Below are 14402 nucleotides of genomic sequence, written 5' to 3'. Positions count from 1 at the left end.
GTGCTAGCGTGTATTGAGTTTTTGTTTTAATGTGTTGAAATGAAATACGTTATATTGAAATATTACTTTATAACTCTTCACGAAGTGTAAACTGTGCATTTGCTATTTGTATATGCTTCATGTTCATATTTATTTTTGACATCTGCTGTATGTATAATTATTAAGAAGTGTAAACACTGCATTTGCTCTAGGTACGAGCTTCATGTTGATATATCTTTTTGACGGTGCTGTGAAGTCCACTGCGTGATGCTGCCTGTAGGCCCCCAGGGCCCAGTCAAGCTGTCTGTGACAGCTTTTTCCTGGGAGACCCCCAACTTGTTGGTTCGAAATAAAGTGGATTTGGATTTGGATAGCTCTGCTCTTTGAAGCTAGGTCAGGGTGTCTTAGTACGCGCTGCTAGAAAAATAAATTTCAGGAAGAAGACAACACATGTGCTGTGTCTGGTAAATTTATAGAAACAATAGAACACCCCATACTCAAATGATATGGTACCCATTGTTGTGCTCGCGCTTCCTTCCTGCTGAGGAGTTCGGCGAAGTGTGGCACGGGGAGTATTCCCTGAGGACCACCGCGAGGGTGGGTGAGCCCTCAGGGGGAGACGTGGCTGCAGGAATGCTGGAAGCAGTGACGATAATAGCGTCCTCACGTTTTCGAACATGTATGCCGGAAGCAGCGACGACCATAACGTCCCCACATATTCGTTCCGGTCCTCCGACGACAAAGTGCGGGATCAGTGGAGTCCCCTTCGGTCACGCTGGGGTTGAACAATTGCCCCAGTGCCGCACCTTCGACAGAGGTTCCGCGTTCCGGTGATCATTGCAAGATCTTTCAACCCCTGCTGGGAGACAGCCTGCATTCCTGTGTCATGCAGACGCCTTCCGGGTCAACATGGGCGCGGTCCGGACACACTGCGACCCCACCTAGGGGGCGCGTGGACGACAACATGACCGCGTCCTGTTCCTTTTCCCTCGACCGAGCTGGAAGAGAACATCAGGACCACCCTGCCGTGGGTGGTACCATCGGTGCCATCGTGAGATTGGACATCATTCATCTAACTATATTCCCAAGCTAGGGATCTGGGGAATACGAAGAGTATTTGAGGAGCTGCTGGTTTCGTACCAGAAGAGAGCCCCCCCCCCCCCCCCTCTCTTGAGAGATGCCAGAGACTCTCGACAGTTAAGAAGCTCTCTTTAGTGAGAAGCACTCTCAGTTGCCCGTGCTTGTACTTTATGTAAATAGTCCTTATATAAAGTTTTGCAAGTTTACTTCCTCCGATCGGCCTCGTCTCTTCTCCAGCCCAGTCACGCTACCTAAATCCCAACAACTGGTGGCAGCGGTGGATCCCAGCAATTTGATGGCAGCTGTGAGATGTCCACGTGAAGTTACCGGCTCCAACATACTCGGCAGCTGCGGGACTGACGGGCGTTACCTACCCCTTTGCAGGGTGAGTGCCCAATGGTTTCCGTTCATTTCGCCAGACCGTGCTAGCACAGGCAGATGCTAGATGCGGATTACTGTTGTCTGGGAAATTGATTTAGAGAAACTGTTTTGTCCTCTTCTAACAAGGGCTTTTGTATAAGTGGGCTTCCTAACGCATGGTGGAACTCACAATGCAGAAGTTAAAAGTGCAGGAGCTGCTCGAAATTTGCCAGGAGCTGGGGATTTCGCTAAGTTCTGCGAAAAGAAAAAAAGAAATTCTCGAGGTTATGCGGCAGGAGGAGGTGAATACTGAGGAGGTCGACGAGGCTTGGGAAACGATTGTTGGACGCAAAACGAGAGCAGAGAAGACGGGAGTTGTGTGAGCAGAAAGAAAAAGAGCGTTGGTTGGCTCATGGAAGACGAGTGTCGTTCGAGCAGAAAGAAAAAGAAGAGCCTCGGTTGGCTCAAGACAGACGGGAGGTCCGTGAGGCAGAGGAAAAAGCAAGTGTACATGCTCGAAAGATGAAGGAGCTCGAAATCGCGTCGAACAGAGGGAATATGGCGCGTCTTAGCCCTGTAGCTTCGGTAGAGGAGCAAGGGAGGCAGAGATTGCAGGATCTCGTCTCACCATACCGCGCGGGAGGCGATATTGCACTCTTTTTGGTAAATTTCGAACGCGCATGCGGGAAGGTGCACTTCGACAAGAGCGCTTGGTCCGAGAAGTTACTTCCTCTCCTTCCGTGCGAGGCGGAAGAAGTGGTGGCGCGCCTATCACGGGAAGAGTGTGGTGATTACGAGAAGGTAAAGAGCGCACTGCTTAGGAATTACCGGCTTTCTGCTGAAGCCTTTAGGAAGCGATTCAGGAAGGGAAAGAAAGGCGGAGAGTCGCATACTGGCTTCGCGTACCGGCTTAAAGTCAACATAAACGAGTGGCTTAAGACCGCTGAGGTGCACAGAAGTCAAGACAAGGTACTGGAGTGCATCGCATTAGAGCAGTACTATAGCGCGATTCTAGAAGATCTGAGGATATGGCTCCAAGATAGGCTAACAGATATAGACCTAGACAAAGCGGCACAGCTCGCAGACAAGTATTACGTTCGCCGAACCCTCCACTGCAAGGCACGGTACGATAACAGGCTAGGAAAGAGATAAACCTATTTAAAGAGAATCCCCGATCGAAGGGCGCCACGAGCACGCCGGGATCACCGAACAGAGGAAGCGGGATCAAAAGGAGGAAGTAGCGAAACAAGATGGAGTCACCCAAATCTGCCGATTCGCCGAAACAGCAGGCACCTGGAGCTCGCGCGTTGGAAGCGCGAAAGCCCATTGTCTGCTATAATTGCAACAAGGAGGGCCACATCTCAGTGAACTGCAAACAGCAAAAGATGGCGTTCGCTGCATGCGAGAGTCGGAGGAAAACATTAAATTGCTGGAGCCATACATGCGGGACGTGGTGATAAATGGCAAGAAATTCAGAAGACGGCCGGATTCAGCGGCTACCATGGATGTTGCTCACCCGTCCTGTGTTTCCTCCACGGACTACACCGGCGAATGCGCCTGGATTAAGCAGGTCGCAAAAGAACAGAGTGCATGCTTGCCTATAAGCGAAGGTGACACTAGAGGGGACTTTTGGCAGGCTAGACACAGAAGCGGCAGTTAGCGCAAACTTGCCGACACACTTTCCCTACCTGTTTTCGAAAAAATCCGAGCACCTGCTGAAAGAGAAATGTCTCTCTTTCACATCGGGCTTGGCTTGCATGGCTCGACTGCACTCCGATAAATGAGCAAGCACCGAGCCATTCTCCCGACCAGCCGGGGGATCCTTGCAGGAAAACTAAGGTGTTCCTGAACCAGCAGTAGTTCATGAAATTCAAGGAACTGCCGATTCCTTAGAGAATGGGGCACCAGGAACCAACGCGAAGGGTTCGACAATAACACCTGCTTCGACTTGTTGGGAGGAGTTGACTAAGGTTGATAGGAAAGGACTCATTGCAGAGCAGAAAAGCGACCCATCGTCAAGGGCTCTAAGCAATAATGTGAGAGAGGGGGTCGCCAGAAAGAACATCAGCTTTCACGAAAAAATCAGGTCTTCAGTACCGGAAATACTGCGACTCAAATGGACGTGCATATGAGCAACTCCTGGTGCCTGAGAAGAAACGACGGCATCTTCTAGAGCTCGCACCCGGAAATGCATGGGCGGGCAACCTGGGCATAAAGGAAACAAAATCTAGATTAGTCCTCGAATATTACTGGCCTCGCTGCTGGAAACATGTGGACAGCTTGTTAGATCTTGCGACAGCTGCCTGCGGTTCGGCAAGTCGACGGATAAATGGAAAGCGCCCATGACACTAGTTCCTATCATTACAGAGCCCTTTCGGCGTCTTGTAGTAGATACTGTCGGCCCACTGCCAGCGTCGAACTCTGGTTGTCGCTACATTTTGACCTCACTGTGCGCGGCAACCAAATTTCCCGAGGTTATTCCCTTGAAGGAGCTAAGTTCCGCATGTGTTGATGCCCTTTTGTCAATTTTCTCTCGCGTGGGGTTCCCTGCAGAGATACAAAGCGATAACGGAAGCGTGTTCGCAAGCTGCTTGACAACAAAGTTCTTTGAATGGTGTGCGATTAAAATAATCCACAGTTCCATTCACAAACCTTAGTCAAATCCAGTCGATCGTATGCACTCGGTGCTAAAGCGGATACATAGGTCTCTGTGTTTTGAGCATAAGGGAGATTACGAAGGGTGCATTCCAGCAGCACTCTTTGCAATGAGATTCGTCCCCCATGAAAGCACAAGATTTAACCCCGCTTGAACTAGTCTATAGGCGTGACTTGAGCACCCCATTCCGCACGCTAAAGGAGTCATGGGAGGGTTACGGAGAGGATCCCTGTGTAGTGGAATACGTCCTGAAACTACTGGAGAGACTTGCGAAAACCAGAGACCTCGTGGAAGCAAATTTCAGAGCAGCGCAGTCACTGTCTAAAGTGTACTACGACAAATCTTCACGTGTGGCCGCCACGGTGGCTGAGTGGTTATGGCGCTCGGCTGCTGCCCCGAAAGACGCTGGTTCGATCCCGGCCGCGGCGGTAGAATTTCGATGGAGGCAAAATTCTAGAGGTCCCTGTACTGTTCGATGTCAGTGCACGTTAAAGAACCGCAGGTAGTAGAAATATCCGGAGCCCTTCACTACGGCATCCCTCATAGCCTGAGTCGCTTTGGGACGTTAAACCCTCATAAACCTAAATCCAAAAAATCTGCACGCAAGCGCACGTTTCAACCTGGCGACCAGGTGATGTTGCTGCGTCCGTCAAAAAGGAACAAGCTTGAGGCTCAATGGGAAGGGCAAGCTAAGGTGGTGTCCAAGCTTTCGGACAGCAACTATGAGGTAAAATTTAAGAACAAACACAATCGGATAATCCACAGTAATTTGATGAAGCCTTATGTGCAGCGTCTGCCCATGGTTAACATGGCGTTGAACATGCCAGAGGAAGAGATCTCAGACATATCTTATGTCCCACACGTGGACGAGCAAGCAGCGAATGAGCTGCTATATTCAATCGACAGAGAGCCACGTTTGACGTAAAGTCAAAGGGGAGACATCAAAAATGGCATCCGCAACTTTGAGGCGGTGTTTTCAAACAAGTCAGGACGAACAACCCTCATCGAACACGAAGTGCAGCTGTCCAGCGAATAGCCAATCAGGTGCAACCCGTACCGTGTCCCTCCAAGAGAAAAGGAAATAATTGAGACGGAGATCCGCCCAATGTGCGAACTTGGCGTCATATTGCCCTTCGAAAGTAACTATACGTCACCAATCATTATTGTAGAGGTTCCAGGCCAGGATCCGAGACCTTGCGTGGGCTACCGGAGACTGAATTCAATCACAGTGGACCAGACCTACCCCATTCCGAACATCGAGGAGAGGGTTGAAACAGTCGCTAAATAAGAATTTATATCCACACTGGATTTAGTTCGTGGTTACTGGCAGGTGCCACTCACTGAGCGCGCCAGCAGGTACGCAGCATTCGTGTCCCCCGCGGGCACCTTTCGCCCTGTAATGTTGAGCTTCGGCTTGAAAAATTCTCCGTACTGTTTTTCAAAGTTAACTGACGAAGTGCTGCGGGGACTTGCAGATTTCGCTCTCCCCTACCTTAACGACGTGGTCGTTTCCTCACAAAACTGGGAGGAGCACATTGAACACCTGCTTATTGTGTTGAGCCGACTGCTTGATGCTGGTTTAACGGTAAGGACTAGGAAACGCCACCTTGGGTGCGCCGCAGTGAACTATCTTGGGCACGTGGGTTTACGAGGCCAACGCAGACCTGCAGAACTTAAAGTGGCTTCCGTGGTGGCGTACCATCGCCCAACCACAAAATCGAAACTCAGGGCTTTTCTTGGCCTAGCAGGCTATTAGCAGCATTATCAAGGGCTACTCTGATTTAGGCAGCCCCCTGGCCGACGCGCTGAGAAAAAGTGAGCCCACCAATCTTTCTTGGGAGCAAAAGAAAGAGAAGGCATTTCAGAGTCTGAAAACTACCCTAAGCGAGCGCCCAATACTGGCAGCGCCAGATTTCTCGAAATTTTTTATCATACAATGTGATGCCAGCGACCGCGGGTTAGGCGCTATTCTTTGCCAGGAAAGCGGTGACAGGCCCGCACGGCCTGTCTTTTACTTGAGCCGCAAGCGCAGCACGCGGGAAAAGGCGTATAGCACGTCTGAAAAAGAATGCGCATGCCTCGTTTGGACTATTGGCAAACTGGCATGCTTCGTCTCCGGGTCCCGTTTCACAGTAGAAACAGACCATTGCCCTTTGACTTGGCTGCACAATATATCGCCCAAAAATGGTCGTCTACTGAGGTGGAGCCTGGCACTCCAGCCCCACAGCTTCGATGTTCGCTACAAGAAAGGCAAGCTCCACACAAATGACGACGGGCTAAGCCGAGCCGTTTAGCTGGTAAAGATTTTACCAAAAGGGGATGTCCCAAAAATTTTAGTTTTGGAGATTTATTTCATATTTTCTTCCTAAAGGAAGAGCGTATATCGACCACTTTCTTTGCAGTATTGTTGTTCATAATCAGGTAACATACCTAGGAGTACGTTTTCCTTATTTCGTCTAGGATAAGTAAGAGCGAATGGTGTAACCTGCCTTGACTCTGAGGTATTGGGGCGGGCAAAATTGAACGCCACGTCGGCTAAATGCAGTCACCTATTCCCGTACCGCCTGGCCTCTAAGCACCAACCTGATTTCATTTAGCGAATTTTTTTCCCATCCAAGTTCGCCTCGAGCGGGAGCGCACGCCTTGGACAGGTTCCCTGTCTAAACTACTCGTCGGGAGACACCATGTGTTCATTCAGGCAAAACATTTCATCTCTTCAATTTTTAGTTGAAGTTTTTTTTGGTAAAGTGCAGTTTTGGCCCTGAGTTTTGGTCTGGCGGGATGAGTGAAATCTGAGGGCAATTGCTTTTGTCGGTGTGGTTTGGCGTCTGTGATCCCTTTTGGCTAGCGTTGCAGAGAATTTCCCAAAACGGCCATCTGACGAGAGGAAGCGATGCCGAGCTTCGGCACTGAAGGTCATCCGAAGACTCCCAGAGAGCATCTGGTTCCTGGCACGCCCAGTCAGCCGAGCTACGTGCGAGCAGTTCATCTTCCGGGCGCAATATATGGCAGCGGGGATGGTGTTGTGCTCGCGCTTCCTTCCTGCTGTGGAGTTCGGCGAAGTTGGGCATGGAAGGATTCCCTGAGGACCACCGCGATGGTGAGTGAGCCCTCTGGGGGAGACGTGGCTGCAGGAATGCCGGAAACAGCGACGATAATAGCATCCCCACGTGTTCGAACAGGAATGCCGGAAGCATCGGCGACCATAGCGTCCCCACGTATTCGTTCAGGAATGCCGGAAGCAGCGACGACCGTAGCGTCCCCACGTACTCGTTCCGGTTCTCCGACGACGAAGTGCCGGATCAGTCTGGTCCCTTTCGGTCACGCTGGGGTTGAACAATTGCCCCAGTGCCGCACCTTCGACAGAGGTTCCGCGTTCCGGTCATCAGTACAAGATCTTTCAACCCCTGCTGGGAGACAGCCTGCATTCCTGTGTCATGCAAGCGCCTTCCGGACAACATGGAGGCGGTCCGGACACACGTGCGCGCCCACCTGGAGGCCGCGTGGATGACAACGTGACCGGGTCCTGTTCCCTTTCCCTCGGTCTCGTAACGGTCGGGCTTCAAGCGACAAGCTAAGCCGAAAGGGCGTTATCCGTTTTCTATTTATAAAAGCGAGCGCGAAATAAAGATTGGGGAATTCACGCCGTGGCACTGGGCTCATGCTGGTCTCGTCGGTCAACCCAGTCGACATGAAGACAATATATGGTGTCACAAGTGCTTTGGCCGTGCCGCCCCCGTGTCGTCTGAACGAAACGTGCCGCTGAAAGAAGACACTCAAGATGGAACTTGTGAAGCCACCGGAGCCCTTGCGGTTGGAAGGATACATAGGAAAGCATTGGACGCTGTTCAAACAGCGGTTTGAACTATTCCTATCTTCAACAGAGTTGCTGGTCTTCTGAGACCACTCCGTGCCGTTGACTTGGAAATGCAGCTTTCCTGTCATGATCCGATCCATGTCGAGGTAGTCCAAGTGTGTGAGGTACACCAAGGTCTCTCGCATGTTCTTGTACAGTTGGATGGCATCTGTGTCCTTCACGAACTACCGCACCACTTCACCCTGCTCGTTCTCAACAACAACCACCTCCTCAGGCTTTGCCATCCGACAAATCATGATGTACCGCAACTTGGTGAGGACGGGTCCGTACAGGACCCAACGTGCTGATTGGGGTGACCCGGGGCTGCGCCTGGCAGGCTCGCCGCCTCCCACGTACAGAGGGGCACCCGTGCCCAGGCCGTACGGGATCTCCCGGTATTGGTCCGAGGCCAACGGGTTCCAGTGCTCGAGACAAATCTTGAAGATCTCCACCTCCTACACCTCCGAGATGAGCAGCAGGTAGCGCAGGGCCGCATGCAACACCTCCAAAAGGTCCGCCCGCTTCTCGATCAGCGCGCCATGCTCCTTGAGGTAGGTGCACAGAAACAAGCTCAGGTTCTGGATGAACTTCTGATCGTCATTCTGGCCGTTGGCGTAAGCGTCCTTGATGATGGTAGCAGGCGGCAACATGTCTAGTTGTGCCATGGTCTGAGTGAAGAGCAGGACAAACATCTCATCGTAATGCGACGCATTGACGCCGCTGATCTCCTTCAAGCACTTCAGCGTCACATTCCGGAACAGCGGAACATTCAGGAACTTGTAGATGAGTGTGCTGATCGGCTTTGTCTCAAAGATGTAGCCCAGCGGGATCCAGTTGAGAAACCGGAGGAGCGTCTCAAGTGTTGGATGCACGAGGAGAGCATTCTGGGAATTTTCCATAACAAACTGGCAGAGCTGGAAGATATGCGAGAACTCGTTGCACATGGTGTCCTTCAGGTGCTTCGCTTTGGCCTGCGTCATCTGGCCGCTCGAGAAGTCAAACACCTCCTCACTGAGCAGCTTGAGGATGATCATGATGTTCTGGCAGAGGGACTCATTGGTCTTGCTGGCCCCGACAATGTCGCTGATGAAAGATGGCCTGTTCTTGGGCCACTCTCCAGGATCTGAACAAGGATCATGTTAAGCTTGTTGAGGTGGATGCGCTCGCGCTCGATGCCCTCAGGGTCGGAGGACGTCTTGATGATGAGGCCCACAATGTACTTCTTGATACCCTCACACTGGTTGCGTGGCAGCACCAGCCACCGGGTCTTGACATTCTCGAGGATTTGCAGCGCATAGTACTTAGTCTGCTGGTTTTTGGAGAACTCAAAGATGGTCTCCACCCGTGTCCACGCCTCCGGGTGCTCCTTCAGAGTGGTGAGCACCTCCTGGGCCAACCGTTGCTGGGGATCTTCGCCAGCGTACATGCCGCAGACGACGCTGTCCAGCAGGTTGATGTCCAACTTCTGGGAGAAGTCGAACAGGTGAGCCGCCTGCTTCGACAGCGCATTCATGCTGCCGTTTACTGGCGTCCCAAACGGCGTGAGAGGCTGCTTCATCCCATCAACTTGCACCGACATCAAAGTGAGATCAGTCTATTTTCCTCGTTTCTCTTTCAGCGTCGCGTGAAGCCCCCTGTAAAAAATTATCTCACGCACTCTAATACGTTCAGGGCACAGGTCCAGCCTCACACAAGAACACACAACACTTTTTTTTTGCACAATGATGCGCTGCTTCGCAAGCACACACTCGGTGTATTCCTCACACTCCGACAGAATCAACGAAGACCGCCTTGCTGCTGAGCATCGCTGGAGAAGAAGCAATTGAGGTGTACAATACTTTCTCCTACCAGGAAAGCGAGGCCAATAACGACTACGCAATGGTAGTCAAGAAATTCGACGCCTACTTCGCTTCCCAAGTCAATGAGATACATGAACGTTACATGTTCCGGAGCCGAATGCAGGAGCCCGGTGAGCCTTTCGAATGTTTTATACGAGATTTGAAGACTAAAGCACGATCATGTAACCTCGGAGCGCTAGCGGAGTCCATGATCAGAGACCAGATTGTTTTTGACATGCGTGATGCAAAGACTCGAGAGAAGCTTCTCACCGACAAGAATATCAGAAGAGCTGTGTCTGAGAGCAGAAGCAGCGGCAGCACATCAGGAAGTGTGGCTTAGAGAACAAAAGCAAATTGATCCTGTACGCAAGATAAGAGCCGGTTCCTGTGAGAGGCTGCAAGCGCGTTCTAAATGCCGAATCTGCGGGAGGACGCATGGCCCACAAAGTTGTCAAGCATGCACAGCTTCAGTCCCGAGCCTGGCCGCTGTCGGCGCTCAACGCAGGAGACGTCGTGAGAGTCTAAAGCGTACATGAGCCACTAAAGCACAGGTCCTGAAATCGTCAACATACCCCAGGTCCTACCACGTGGTGACGGAGGAGGTGTTTTGCAATCGCAAACACCTGTTGCCGACGGGAGAACACTCCCGACTCGAATTGAGCCACGTCAACGATGTAGGGGAACCATTGTGCGTGAGTTCAAGTGCGACCGTCAATGACGCAGGTAACAGCACCGCAGCAGCACCTGCCCTGCCGCACAGTGTGCCTCCAAAGCCAGCCCCGCGGAGGTCGCAGGACAGACAAAAGACCATGAAGACTAGAATACGACCAGAACTTTGAACAGATTTCTTGAGTTCGCTGTGCTCATATTTTCGCGTGTTACTTTCTGTTACAAGTTGTAACGTCGCAAACGTTTGTCATGGTCAATTTGTTAATAACTGCATAGTTTACTTCCTTTCTTTTGCTGCAACAAAAGAGGATGTATTGTATCGCGCCTGGCTTCAAGCGACAAGCTTCAAGCGACAAGAGAGCCCCCCCCCCCCCCCTCCTGAGAGATACCAGAGACTCCCGCTAAGAAGCTCTCTTTACTGAGAAGCACTCTCAATTGCCCTTACTTGTACATTATGTAAATAGTCCTTCTATTAAGTTTTCCAAGTTTTCTTCCTACGACCGTCTTCGTCTCTTCTCCGGCCCAGTCAATATACCTGAATACCAACAACTGGTGGCAGCGGTGGAATGCTACTACCTGAATCCCCACACCATCCGTTGTCAATACAGGCACAGTCACTCTTCCTGGGGGTCTAGGCTTCAGAGATAACAATGGTCGTGTGAATAAATCTGGGGTCGAAATTAGCAAAAAGCGATTGTAAGATTGGCGGTTCAAAAACAAAGAGGAGACATAAGGTTTAATGTGTAGGAAGACTATTTGAAGAAAATGGCGAATGTTAATAACAACTCTCATCACAGTTAAAAAATAAAGGGGAAAAAGCTGAGCTTGGTGGCAACTGCCATCACCCCGTTTCAAAGGCGATGGTCCTACCTCCCATCCATTCAACTAGTGGTAGGTGTGATGAATTTGGTCTCCTCGACAACCTAACCAACCAATTAGATAATCATCTACCAGCGTCGTATTCTCTCGCCTGCGAGATGAGACTGAACATTTATTTTTGTCGTTTAGCGGTATATCATCCATATTGGACTATTGCATGTTGGCGTCAATAATAACGAGCGCCGCTTAAGCTTGGTACGAGTACGGCGCTGCGGAGTTAGGCCTATACCTTAGCGGTGTGTTTTGACAGTGCTTCCCTGTGGAGCAGTAAAACTGCAATCAATCGTCGAATTCGGTAGAAATTTGTGACCGATAGTTCCGGATTACTTATTACGCATGGGCGGAGACCCAGGGCTGCGGTCAGAAACTCCGGAATATTTCTGAGTGGGGAAGAGTTCGAGCCTAATTTATTGTTTACTTGATACTAATTTATAAAAATGTTCTATTTTATCGTTTTTTTAATTTCTCAATGTTTGAAGGTTGATGCAAACTGTCACGTTGTGGTGACAACAATCCAGCAATCAGGAAGACAAAGAAAAGGCTTCCAAAATAAACTGTTTAAGGGACTGACTCGCGCCCTCTATGAACTGATTGAATCGGCGGCGGCGATAGCCACAAGCGTGCTCTGCGGTCACCGAACTGAATGCCTGCAGTTCTTGGCCACCCTCAGTTTAAAGCTGGCAAGGAACCTTCGAGGTAAACAGAAGCAACTACAACAATCTGGAAAAATGTGGAAGCATTTGCACGTGGCCGTGATTAATGGCAAGCCCAGCTTTTCTTGACATGGCCGTTTAGTTCGGCAAACTGCCCCCACGTCACGAAAGCCGGAGGAAAAGCTGGGCCCCAACTCGTGCGGTCGCGCGCGGCCGCAGCCACCACCTGACTCCCGCTCCTCCCGCTAGGGGCGCTGCGCCGGCGCGTGACGTCACGCAGGAAAAGCTGAACCACAGCTCGCACGGTCGCGCGCGGCCGCAGCCACCACCTGACTCCCGCTCCTCCCGCTAGGGACGCGCTGCGCCGGCGCGTGACGTCACGGAGGAAGAGCTGGGCCCGAACTGGCGCGGTCGCGGGCGGCCGCAGCCACCACCTGACTCCCGCTCCTCCCGCTAGGGGCGGTGCGCTATGATTGACGTCACGGCATATGTATAAAAGAGCTGCGCTCCTTCGCCGGGACAGTCTTATACCCCTTTCACACGGGCATTTCGAGGGCCCTCGAACCGATAGTCTATCGACTCGAAGGCGATCGAGCGCTGCTACACGGGCAGTGTCAATGGCGATCGAGACAATAGCCTATCGAGTCAACGGAGCAGCACGGAACTCCATTGAGATATGCAACGCATTCTTGGCTTAACCAAGCTAAGCCTGGCCATTTTTTCCCTTTCCTACCACGCATATCAGCACGCTTGGAGACGGGAGGGCGCACAGCGGCAGGTTGGGTTGGGCGGTCGGGTTAACCATTGTTCGGATTAGCTTCCAGACTGTAGGAATAGGGGGAGGAGGAAGGGCTTTTGTAGGCGAAAGAAAACTATCATCGCGGCGTGAAGCCTTCTGTGCGCCTCAGGAAAGCATGTTCAGTGGTAGGATATCGAGGAAGGCACCCAGTGAGAAGAGAAAGAGGGGACGGAAAAGGCAGGATGGCTGAAGGGCTTGTTGAGGTCGCTTGAAAACGCTAGCAAGACAGCGGCTCTTCAGAATGATGCGAATAGGCTTTCCGTGGTTCTTTTTGACGAGTTGTAAGGTAGAGAAGAGATAAATCTCGGGTGAAACAGCACGCAGTGATACGCCGTGTGCCAAGTCTCTCCAGCGCGTTTACTTTTCGCTGTCATACCAACAACAAAAAAGGGCCAACTTTGTGAACTCCAGGATTTAGACTCATGATTAGAAGGCACATTCAAATCTATTTTAAACAAAAAAACAATCAAGGACGCCGAAAGAAGTATATCGGATGCTTGGAGAAGGATATTTTGGGCGAATGCAATGGAAGCATCCGAAAGGCAAATCTCAACAATCATTTGGGGAGCTTGATATCCGTTGATGACTTTCTGAAGGCCTTTCGTGATGTATTTGTTACAGAAGAGGCATATTCAATTTTACTTGTCTTGCATGCTTTTACTCCTCAATGATTGCACTTGTACGTTACATCTTTCTGCCCTTCCTGCTTCGACCTAAGCAAAATGTTTGCAGCATTGTGTGAATAAATAAATAAATAAATATATAAATAAATAAATAAATAAATGACTTCGTACCCGGAACTTAGCGTATGGAATCCACGTTTTTTTTGTGACGGTAGTGAGACACTCCTGTGCATTCTAAGAGACTGAACGGTCTATGGGGCACCGTCCCTGACATCGTGTACCTTTAGCTTTCATGAGCTGAGCGGCTAACAGTGATAAAAATAATTGAGGTTTATCGAGAACATTGGCTTTGCGGTACGGTGGTAGAAACACACTGTTTAAATTATGGGGCTTAGATGGAGCAATTGCCTGCTTACCACTGTAAGAATAATCCAGCCTCTACATAGAAACCACCACCATTGCTCTCCCAACAGGCTGCAGAGAGCATGAGCAGGATTGTTTCTTGGTTCTTTTACGAAGTTATCAAACAAATCCACGTGCAGTTGTTTGCACTTCTTTGATCAATTATACCAGCCCGAAGTAACATAATAAAAAACAAACAGTAAAAATACATTTGAAGGATGCTAAGTTCCTCCAAAATTCCCGTACGACATTTTCTAATTACTGTGCTTTGTTGAAACAAAAAACTTCGCTTGTTTAAGTGTAATAATATTAATTGGTTTTGAGGGAAAGGAAATGGCGCAGTATCTGCCCCATATATCGTTGGACACCTGAACCGAGCCGTAAGAGAAGAGAGGAAGGCGGAGCGAAAGAAGATAGGAAGAAATTGGTGCCGTAGTGGAGGGCTCCGGAATAATTATAGACCACCTGGGGATCTTTAACGTGCACTGACATCGCACAGCACACGGGCGCCTTAGCGTTTTTCTTCCAGAGAAGCGCAGCCGCCGCGGTGGGGTTCGAACCCGGAAACTCCGTGTCAGTAGCCGAGAGCCCTAACTACTGGGCCAGTG

The 14402-nt window shown here is 50.5% G+C and overlaps 1 protein-coding gene and 1 pseudogene across 1 annotated transcript in view; both read right to left on the bottom strand.

Moving 5' to 3' along the window:
- Window positions 1–14402, bottom strand: part of LOC144102606 (membrane metallo-endopeptidase-like 1) — a 518782-nt gene that overhangs the window by 371761 nt on the left and 132619 nt on the right. The gene's annotated exons all lie outside the window — the stretch shown is intronic.
- LOC144101564 (exportin-1 pseudogene) lies at window positions 6087–9692 on the bottom strand (annotated as a pseudogene).

Source organism: Amblyomma americanum, chromosome 8 (genome assembly GCF_052857255.1).
Source record: "Amblyomma americanum isolate KBUSLIRL-KWMA chromosome 8, ASM5285725v1, whole genome shotgun sequence".
Classification (NCBI taxonomy): domain Eukaryota; kingdom Metazoa; phylum Arthropoda; class Arachnida; order Ixodida; family Ixodidae; genus Amblyomma; species Amblyomma americanum.
Note: the sequence above shows the minus strand (reverse complement) of the source record. Positions and strands in the feature narration are given on the sequence as shown.